The sequence below is a fragment of the Coenobita brevimanus genome, chromosome 73, assembly GCF_032717465.1.
Source record: "Coenobita brevimanus isolate Jiangsu-jjx chromosome 73, ASM3271746v2, whole genome shotgun sequence".
Classification (NCBI taxonomy): domain Eukaryota; kingdom Metazoa; phylum Arthropoda; class Malacostraca; order Decapoda; family Coenobitidae; genus Coenobita; species Coenobita brevimanus.
Genome location: NC_137026.1, coordinates 30,900,106 through 30,911,253, shown reverse-complemented (window position 1 = coordinate 30,911,253; position 11,148 = coordinate 30,900,106). Strand labels below are relative to the sequence as shown.

Sequence of the window (11,148 nt, the reverse complement as noted above, 5' to 3'; positions counted from 1 at the left end):
CTCGACAAATAAACCTCCTGGTATTTCTGTCCCTACTCAGTAAGAACCTTTCCTCTCCACAACACACCATCCTCACATTATACTCTCCCATCTGCCTCTCTGCACCTGGTTCTTGGTTATCATCATCTTACAGCCTCTTCGTTCTCTTACTTAGAAGGATTTTAGGTGTGGCAGGGAGGTAATTAAACAGTGGAAGAGTGGCTGTTGTGGGAAGATCGGAATATAAATTGTTTAGCCATTGAAAGAGTGAAGAATGAAAATGGTTAAATATCGAAGTAGTTTATTGTCATAAGAGTTAAATATCACGGGGTTTAATAACAAAAGACGTCATTGTACAGATTACTTAGTTAATAGATTTTTTACCCCTTGGAACAGGCGTCTCTCCGAAGCCATAAAAAATCGTGTGGGTGTAGCAAGAGTATATGGAAGTCATTAGTGCTCTGAAGGGGCTAGTGGCATGTATGGATCGTGTTACGTAATGGGATGAGGTGGGCGTGGTGGCGGAGGAATGCAGGTGTGCCAGGTAACAAGGTGGTGACCGGGAAGGAATGCTGTACGCGTTTTACTCTAACTTAGCCTAGAATTATTCTGTCCATCTTGAATCATTGGTTGTAACAGTGGATTAGCACAAGAATATGATGCTAGTCACGAAGAAGTAATGCGAAAGGATGTGGAGCTGTATTGTAGTCCTGTTCTACCGTTGAGCTGTATGAAATACGCTGCACAGGGACGAAAATCTGGGCCAAGTTGGAGTGAAAAGAGTATAGTAACTTGTGGCTTGTTTCATAGCACAGTACGTCAACTCTAACAACTTAGTCGCGCATTGGGCTAGATACCTATCCCCTTTGAGGTGTAAGAATCTGTTGTAGCAGCCGTGATTGTTTTATGCTACTGGTACATAAATGGATAAACTGTGCTAATTCTGTCTTAATAGATATGGCCACTACTACATTTATTTATACTTATATACCACGTTGAGTACACCGCTTCCCGTCCGATCAGCGAAGTTAAGCAACGTTGGGTCTGGTTAGTACTTGGATGGGTGACCGCCTGGGAACACCAGATGCTGTTGGCATAACGTTCTCCCTACGTGTCAAGTGGGGTTGGTGGAGCATTAGTGCCCCTCCCCGTAAAACAACTCTAAGCCCTTGGCCACCCCGTTTGGGATACATGGCGTCTGGCAATGAATGAATGAATGTTTGTTTATTTGTTCTGGGTACCGCACTGCAAGGCTAATTTGATATTATTATTATTATTATTATTACGGGTATTATTATCTATATTATGGGAGCAATCAAAGGCTTGGAGCTAGCGAAAGTTTTACTCTCCAAAGAAAGTTGAGCAACAGAAAATCAAAGGCAAGACTGGATATTAATGCTGCTAACCACAATACGTTTGTCATCATCTTGTGTCTAACTTGTGTGTGAGTGATGATGATGATGAGGAGGAGGAAAATGTTGATGCTGCTAACCACAATACAATTTTCTTCATCTGGTGTATAATTCGGGTGTGTGAGTGGCTGTTAGTTGTGCGTTGTGGAGTGTGACGGCCACGTTGTTTCGCGGTGGCCACTTCCGCAGCGGTCTCGGTCAAGCACCCCACCAGACAGCCAACCACCTCAGCCTACCCCTCCTGCCTACCTCAATATCTGTCTTCCACTTTACCTGCCTGCATGCTTGATTGTGCCGATGTTCCTAATCTACCTACCTACCTGAATGACTGCCAACCTTTTATCCTGCCATCGTGCTTGTGCTTCCCCTGCCTAGCCTACTTGCTTGTCTGATTGTCTGTCTACCTCTGTACCTGCCTGTTTCAACCTGTCTGCTTTTGCTTTCTCAGCCTAGCCTTCCTGCCTGCCTCTGTGCCGGAGAATGACTTCTTTGCTTAGGCCTAAGGAATCCCATTCCCCCTGTCTTTCTGCGTGCTGCCAGGCTTTCTGCCTGCTTGTCTGCCCACCCACCAGCCTACTACATACCTACCTACCGGTACCTTTTTCATTCATCACCATCTGCTATTTCTCACCATGTTTTTCTATACACACAAGAACCTTCCTTTCTTTTCCAACTATAGCCCTTCATGTGTCATTTTCTGCTTACCTGCCATCTTATCTGTTCTCCAACCTACCTACACCTACCTTCCTACCTGTTCGCCAGTCTTCCCACACGTACCGGTACCTACCTCGCCTGCTTCCTACTTGTTTTCCTTCCTGCCTACACCTACCTACCTACCTGTCCGCCTACCTAGCTGCTGGCCACACCTCAGATAACAGTCTCGCCCACACCTGCTAGTTACTACCCACCCGATTTTTCTCATGCAGCTGTGGCCTCTAGTGGCCAGTTTTCATAATTAAATCAGTCGACTATTATCATCATTACTATCTTCATTGTCAGAACCATACGTCTTATCAGTATTCAGATGGGGTAAGATTTTGGGTTGGGATTTTGATAGTGGTGTTGCTAAAGGAATATGTATATATGTGTATATATATATATATATATATATATATATATATATATATATATATATATATATATGTGTATTTCTTTTCATTAGCCATTCTGCTGATAGTTCTTCCCTTCCTGTGTTTGTCTTTTCCTGTTTGCACAGCATAGGCCTACCCACTCCATATATTAGTGGAACATATGATGTACCTGTATGGTATCTACAGTATATATAATATTTTCTTAGAGTGCTCTATATATATAATGTATGTATGTATCTAAGAGAGAGAGTACCTGATGCCCAGCTCGTCTCATAGTTTGTTTGGCAGTGACAGACAAAAATAGATTATATGGTTATAACAAAAATGAAACAGTGTTACCTAAGTGGTGACTAATATTCAGAAGGCTAAGAACAGAAGAGGACTGAAGCCCATCGGGTAACACTAATACTCGTGGACAGTTATTATGTGAGTGGAGGTGTTAGTAGACTGATGCTAACTGGATGTGGAAATGTGTGTGTCCTGGGGCGATGGGAGGGTCGGGAGGGACCCGTTGAGGAAGCGGAAGTAGTCTAGTGGCTGGGTGTTACGGCGGACCCCTCACTGGCTACACCCGTCTTAGGAATTTCCCCTTCTCGCCGCTACTGAGCACCTCCACACCACCCTCACACCCCCTCCCCTCATCTCCGCTCTCACCTCTCACATACCACGCCTCTCCACTTTCCCCCTCTTCCTTGCCACGCTCCTTCTGTCTTCCCCCTCCCACTTACCGCTCCCCTTTCTTCTTTCATATTTACCCTCTTCCCAACTCCCCATAGAGATTTACCACGGCCCTCTTCCCACCTCTACGCCACTCCTATTTTCTTCCTGCATATATTCACCACTTAGCCTACCCTCTTGGTCTCTTCATATTGCCCCTTTTTCGAACTTCTCCCTCTCACTGCATATATTTACCCTCCCTCCCTTGTGCTCCATTTCCCACGCCCCCCCCCCCCCTCCCCCAACACTCATGCCCATACTTTCACCACCACTGTCTTCTTTATCTTCTTGATGTCCCTCTGTATTTTTCCCCTTCTCTTTCCCCTCCAAACACTGACGTGCGCGCATATACTGTGTATATATATATATATCTATATCTATATCTGTCTATCTATCTATCTATCTATCTATCTGTCTATCTACACACACACACACACACATTTACCTCGCCCTTATTCCGTGTTCCATCTGTCTCTCTACACACATTTTCGTATCTTCTTCGTATCACTCGTCCTCTCTCCTTTTCCCACGTAGCTACCATACATGTTGCTCATCACTCCATTTCTTCTCTTTTTGTTGACCTTCCGTATGCCTCTTCTTCCTTTCTTCACACTGTTTTGTGTCTTTTCCTCTTCACACCCTCCCTTCGTCACCACCTCTTCTTCATACTACCTTATCGTTTCCTTCTCTTCATAACTTCTTCACACTCCCCTATCGACTCCCCTTCTTATCCTTCCCTTGTTCACATTCCATTCTCGTCTCCTCCCCTCGTACACATGTATATTTATATAGTCACCACTCGCACCCTCTTCTCTGAGCAGCCCTTCTCTTCTACCTTCCCTTCCTCCATTTTGCTCCCCCCCGCGTCCCCTTTTACTGCCTCTTTTTTTCATCATCATCTTTTCACTTCTCACTCTCTTCCACTCCCCGTCTCCCCTCCACACATTCTTCTTCCCCTCCAGTCATTCTTTACTCCCCGTCTCCCCCTCCACTCATCCTCCTCCACTCCCTATCTCCCTCTTTCCCTCCCCCTTCCCTGTCTCATTTCTTCCCCTCTTTCCTTCACACGCACCGTCTCCCCTTTTTTTCTTCCCCTTCGTCCGTCTTTCCTATTCCTCTCTCCTCCTCTTCTTCCTTCATCCCCTCTCCTCGCTACTTCCCTTCACACTTATTCTTTCACTAGTCCCCCCTTACCCTCTCCTCTCCTCTCTCCTTAACCAGAGAGAGAGAGATTTTCACCCTCTGCTTCTTCGCTCTCGTCATTATAATAGTAGGACGGAAAATCTCACACTAATTATACTACGTGAGATTGAGCGAGAACCTGTTTCCTAAGCCGGATTTCGGACTTACCTGGCAATGTTTTTGTCTGGTAATTCTAAGACCAAAAATATTATCTCTGAAAAATCTCAACCGGTAACGTGTGAAATTTTAGTCGGTTTTCTTATCCCTTTTGAGCACATTAGTGTCTTTTATATTATTGCCATCGCCAGACGGTTTTATATCAGCACAACAGAGATTTTTCGAACTGATGGGGTTAGATTATAGACCTACCGTATAGCCGTTAACTACTTAAATTTTTGGATGTTCTCAGGCCAGGTGAAATCATCTAGTAGCAGCAAAAGAAAGAAAGAAAGAAAGAAAGAAAAAAAAAAGGACGGCATGTTGCTGAAGGTGTTAAGTAATTCTCAAGAGTTTTCCGTAGATGAAAAAAATCATCAAGCAGTAGCGGACTTGTTATTTTCATCCCATGCTCATAAGGACGTGAACCCGATGGACTGTAGGCTGAAGTCCTGCAGTCCACCATCCTCCTGTCTTGGGATAGTGAGGGTGTTTAGGGACGGTTGTATAACGGCATTGGAGCCACCTTGTTATATGGATGCCACCACGTGAAGTCGTTCCTCTCAAGCACATTACAAATTCAATAGCTCGTACTGCACTGAAGTTCCTTATAAGCTTTTTCTATGGTTATGATGTCAACCCTGCCATGGTGTGAAATTTAGAGCACCTTGTAACCTCTGGCACACGACGCACCCCACCTGGACCGAGCAGAAAACTTCCTTCAGACACAAATATTTACCTTTGGCTTGAGGGAAGGGGAGAATGAGTGAGGTGGGGAACGGGAGGGGGGAAGGGAGAGAGGAAATTAGTGATAATGAAGAAACGGGAAGTCAAGGAACCGGAGAGAGAGAGAGAGAATAATGATAGTGATAACTCTCCTGGGTAACGAACTCAGAAATGGGTCTTTGCTCTGGTTTACGACTGAGCATCGAGTTTAACGTAGGTCAGCATGACAGGTTTGGGTGGGGTGGTGGTTCGGAGTGTCACAGGTGGGTGGGTTCGCTTGACGTGATTTTCTCCGGAGCGTTTCTTTGGCCACGGATGCGACCAGGCAGAACTTGTCATTTACCCCGAGTTACTGTTAGTGTTTGTACAGTTACCAGCGTTACCAGCCTCCACCCCCGCCTCGTGAGTGGCTGAGTAACGGTAGAGAGGCACGTGATTTTAATTGCTCAGCCGTAAATGCAGAATCATCATAATCGTATCGATATCGACGGTATGTTTAATGTTTGGCTTGGTAAGGGGGAAAGAATCTCGCATTAAAAGCTTACTGCAAGTGAGTCCTTCAACAAGGCCCTGAATTTCTATATGGAAGAACTGTACCCATGCCTTGGATGTGTCTTGTGGTCTCTCTGTGCCCAAAACTCAATATTTCATTTTAGAATTAACATCTATGGGTGTTTTTCCCTACTGGAAGTGATTGAACAGATTTTGTTTTATTTACCCCCGTATCTGTATCTATGTATCTACCGTACGTGTAATTATTGCAAGATGCTATAAATCAAGATTTCATACAAAAGGCCGGATATCAGTCTGCAATCCTCATATAATATATATATATATATATATATATATATATATATATATATATATATATATATATATATATATATATATATATATTTATATATATATATATATATATATATATATATATATATATATATATATATATATATATATATATATATTATATATTATATCGGTATCAGTATATTTTCGGGATTATTCATTTACGATATTTATTTAGTTATTCATTCATTGCATTGCAAGACGGCCAATCCTAGACTTCGTCCAGGGTGGTCGCGACAAAAATGGCCATATCTAAGCCCATCCATCACTTTTAATCTTCAGTCTTCATGCCACTCCTAGTCGCATTCCCTCACGTACTCCTCCTTTTTATCCTTGAGTATTATAAAGTATCCCAGTCCTGTGTCATAGTTAGATATAGTACTTTGTGTTAACCTTTCACTTCACCACTGGAGATCTTTCCTGAACTAAAGAGAAAAAAAAATGTGATGGTAGAAAAAGTAAAGGTTTTGTACGTAAGGAGTTATTAAACATTGTAATCCCTTCACTACGAGAGATCTCCCCTGAGTTGAATGGAAATAAAAAATAGCAGTGGAAAGAAGAAAATATAAACAGACTGCATTCTGTTTAGGGTTTAGGACTTAAGGTAACTCCTATAACGATGGCGTCCTTAATCTACCAGCAGACGATTTTATTCAGCGTAGGGAGTCCTCTGAAAGTAATGGGGTTAAGTACTGTTTGAAATTGTTTATTTTTACTTGCATTTATTTATATTTGCTTTCATTTAGTTATTTATATTTATCTTGCTACCGTCAGGAAGTTTCATTTAGCTTGGGGAAACTCCATTGTGGAAGGTTAGAAATTATCTCCATTATCCATTTCGGTGACCTTTTTAATTCTTGTTGTAGACTGATTTTATTCTGCTTAGGGGAGACCGCACAATAAAGGGATGGTAATGATTGAAAAAAATAAACAGTCACATTTTTAGTAGGCATTTGGGGTGATGATGATAGTGAATTAGAGGTGTTGATGATGATGATGAATGACCTCAGTCGTGATCTCTATATCACTGAGAAGTCTAACGATACATTGACGAAGATATCTCGAAACATAATTACATTTTCTCAGACTGTCTGGAACTTTTCTCTTTTCTCCTTCAGACGGTTAGATGTAAATTTCACAAATCGGTGAAGTGTGAAGCGGACGAGTTCCACACCTCAGCCAGAAAAAAGAACCTGAGAATGATTTCGGATTTGTTTTAATGAGAAATTTCTTTGGACTTCTGATTTTCATCGGTTGCTTGGAACTTGGTTTTGTATTTAACTTAACCTGTTCGTTGTAAGCTCTCTCTCCAATCTCACTCGAATAATCTGGCGAGAGAGAGTATACTCTGTTCATTTTAACCATGCCTAAGAGTGTCTTCTTTCCGTCTATAATACAGCTGGAGATTAACACAAGAATGTGGTGGTAGTCACGAAGAAGTGCTATTTAAAAGACGAAGGGCCGTAACATTGTCTTTTTCTCCCACTGATCTGTGTGAAATAAACTGCAAATGAGGAAAATCTCCTCCAAGTTAAAATTAAATGAAATATAGTTGCCTGTGGGTGACTCTACACTGAGTGTCAAGCCAAATGGTTTCCTGTACACCAGGAAACCATTTACTACGCTGGGTGGTAACCCTGTAACCAGATTTTGGCGTCTGGTGGTTTATTGGGTAATTATTGCGCTCCAGTCGGATTGAGCCGGTGAAGGTTTATATCCAAGGGGTGGTCGGGGTTGATTGCTCACGTAATACCACTCAGGGATGAGTGAGGCTGGTCACTCTCATCTTAAATGTCAGGACCAACTGCCTAGCCCCGGGCTTCTACGCTCCTCATGGGGCAATGTAGGATTGGATGATGGATGGATGTATCTGTATGTTGCGTATGCTCGTATCGTGGGAGTACTGTACGACGTCTTAGGCTTGTCCACCCACCTCTCACGGGATGCGTTGTCAGGCAGTAGATAGATAAAGTACCAGATAAAGATAGATGAGATACTTATAGATAAACCGACAGATAAGATCGACAACGTAAACTGTATTGTGATAGTTATAGAGACTGATAAACACATATGGTGATGCAGGATAATAATGGATATGAAGATTGACAGATGAACGGACAGATAAGATAGACAACGTAAACTGTGTGATGATAGTTATAGACCGAGCGATAAGATAGATAGCGTGTATGGTGATGCTGGAGAAGATAAATCGCATGTAAGTAAAGTATAAACCAGTCTTGCTTCATCCAAGGTCGCGAAATACATAGAGCAGTCGACACTTCACTCACGGCCGCGTAAAAGATGATGGCAGATAGTGTTATAAATTTGCGCTTAACACATTCACCGTGATGACCGGCTTGCAAAATTCTGCCTAGGTCCTATTTATGTCTTGCCTAGTCACCAAAATATTTATGCATAATTCTTCTGTACTGTAAAATTTGACACAGGGAACGATGAGCTTTGGGGTACAGTTTTGTGTGTTCCGTTTCAGTCACTATATACAGTATTATCTTACCTATTCAACAACCCACCAACTGTTACTCTCCCACTTTCCATCTATTTTCCCCACTGCTCCCTTCCTCCGCCCCCGCCCCCCCTTAGAAAAAGAAATTAAATTAATAATGTGAAGTCAGTCGGAAATTATCACTGAAATACCAGATGAATCAGTACAGAAACGTATGGAAAAATTTTGCCCCGAAGTCATGGGAAGTAAATTTGGAAGAAAAAAAAAAAAAGTGTGGGTCGTAGCGATTTTTTTTTTAATGACTTGGAAATTATATCAAGTAAGGCTCGGTTTTGCATTGTGTGAGAGAGTGTCTGAAACAGGTGACGGGATATGACCTTGGGACCCAGCGGAAAGTATCGGTTCAACTCCATTTGCCTGGGATCTTGGCTCGGGATTTCCGTTATTAAATCATTAATGCGTAGAAGGCGCTGCTTTGTAACACACACACACACACACACACACACACACACAACACACACACACACACACACACACACACTTTCCTGTACATCCATAAATTCTAGTAGGCTATATGGACATCAGTACGTAGTTGAGCATTGAAAGAAGATAATGCGAAACTTTCATGAAATACTTAAATAATTATAATCGTCATGTTTACGCATAATGGCAGCGGAATCCAATCTGGCATTAAAGACGTGTGTGTGAGATTATGGGCTGAAGTATAAGCATAGTTTTGCACATAGACTATTAGGAAGAAATCTGGTGGTTAGGGGAGATGTTTTGGGTAAGTAAGAAGTGGGAGAAAAATTGTAGTTGAGACATACAGAAACATTCTGGGACATGATTAGGGGATGGAGAGTTAGGATAGGGGAAGGATAGGTGGATGGATAGGAATTTTAGGGAGAGAAGGGCTGTTTTTACGAGCAAGGAGTGGGAGGGACTGGTTCACAGCGTGAGGAGGAGGGTGACGTCAGAGGAGGGGGCTGGTTAGACAGTGAAGGGGATAGGGAGGGAGGGGAGTAGTGGGAGTAGGTGGATGGATAGGAATTTTAGGGAGAGGAGAGTACTGTTATTTTAGGCAAGGAGTGGGAAGGACTGGTTCATAGCGGGAGTAGGAGGGGGAGGGTGACGTCAGAGGAAAGGAGTGGTTGGACAAGGAAGGAGATAGGGAGGAAGGAAAGTAGTGGGCAAAGGGGAAGGATCGCAGGATGGATAGGAATTTCAGGGAGACGAGAGTGCTGTTATTTTAGGCAAGGAGTGGGAGGGACTGGTTCATAGCGGGAAGAGGGTGACGTCAGAAGAAGGGACTGGTTGGACAAGAAGGAGAGAGGGAGGGAGGAAAGTAGTCAGGGCAGTTGGTTAAATAAGATCCCATGGAAGCGTGCACGGTATTACTGGTAGTAGTAGTAGTAGTAGCATCCCCAGGCTCATCTGAAATGTGAACCCGGTGGACTGCAGGCTACAGTTACTCTTCCACGGTCCACCATTTTCCTTTCGGGGGATACGCAGGGGATTGAGGAACGTTTGTATAGTTGGGCACCTTCACCGCTAAGTCATATCAGCGACACCACGTGAAGGCGTCCCGTTCCAGCAACGTATTTAAAAGGTTCATAATACGCAGCACCAGATAATTATAATCTTCATACATCTATATTCAGCAACTGCTTTCTTTCATTTGCTTTGCCTTCCATCTTTAACTTCTTTCGTTCTTAGAACACACACACACAGTGTGTGTGTGTGTGTGTGTGTGTGTGTGTGTGTGTGTGTGTGTGTGTGTGTGAGAGAGAGAGAGAGAGAGAAATGTGGCAACGTCACGACTTAACCCTTTCGCTACCATTGACCATCCCCTACTGAAATTCATTTAGACAGTTGCGTTCAGGTGAGGGAGAGCTTAGCAAATAATACCCCGACAAATGTAGCCTGTTAGCTAATGTTTTGATTGCCTAGAAGTCACTCAGGTAATTTAACTCAGTGACTCTCAGGTGTTTCCCTTTACAGAAATAAATTGATTGCTAGGGAATGAATTAGAATGGACTGTAGGTGATCTTGCTGTGCTGAGGGAATTCCTATAGTTGGTCTGTTTTCATGTGACGTACCTGGGCTACTCCCTCAAGTTGAATACCAAGTCGTGTTTTGCTTAGAATTCGATGAACTTTGCACAAACGGTAGGAATAAGTCTCCTTGGTTAGCAGTCAAATCATCCCTGCAGTTTGACTACTCCGTGCCATCAAACTTAGCTGGAAAGAGGTAAGGGATTTTTGCAAGGTTAAAACAAATGCTCATTGATAATAATAATAAAGCTAAACACACACAAAGTTTGAGCGTAGCGCGGGGAATGAGTACATAAATAAGTAAAATAAAGTAAGATAAAGTCCGGGTTTTTTCCCCTGGCGGCATTAGTCTCAGGAGACGAAGAGTTACTAGATGTCAGCTTTAGGCCAAGTCAGAGTGAAAAGAGTATAGCAGTCTAGAGGGGAAACGCAGACCAACTTCGAGCAAACCGTGGGGAAGGAGTTAAAAAAAGTAAATAAATAAATCTGACTTTTCTCTGGCGGTATTTTTCCCAGGGGGA

The 11,148-nt window shown here is 42.9% G+C and overlaps 1 pseudogene; it reads left to right on the top strand.

Annotated features, from left to right (window-relative positions):
• Window positions 1-956: 956 nt before the first annotated feature.
• Window positions 957-1,075, top strand: LOC145407636 (5S ribosomal RNA; annotated as a pseudogene).
• The last annotated feature ends 10,073 nt before the right edge of the window (window positions 1,076-11,148 follow it).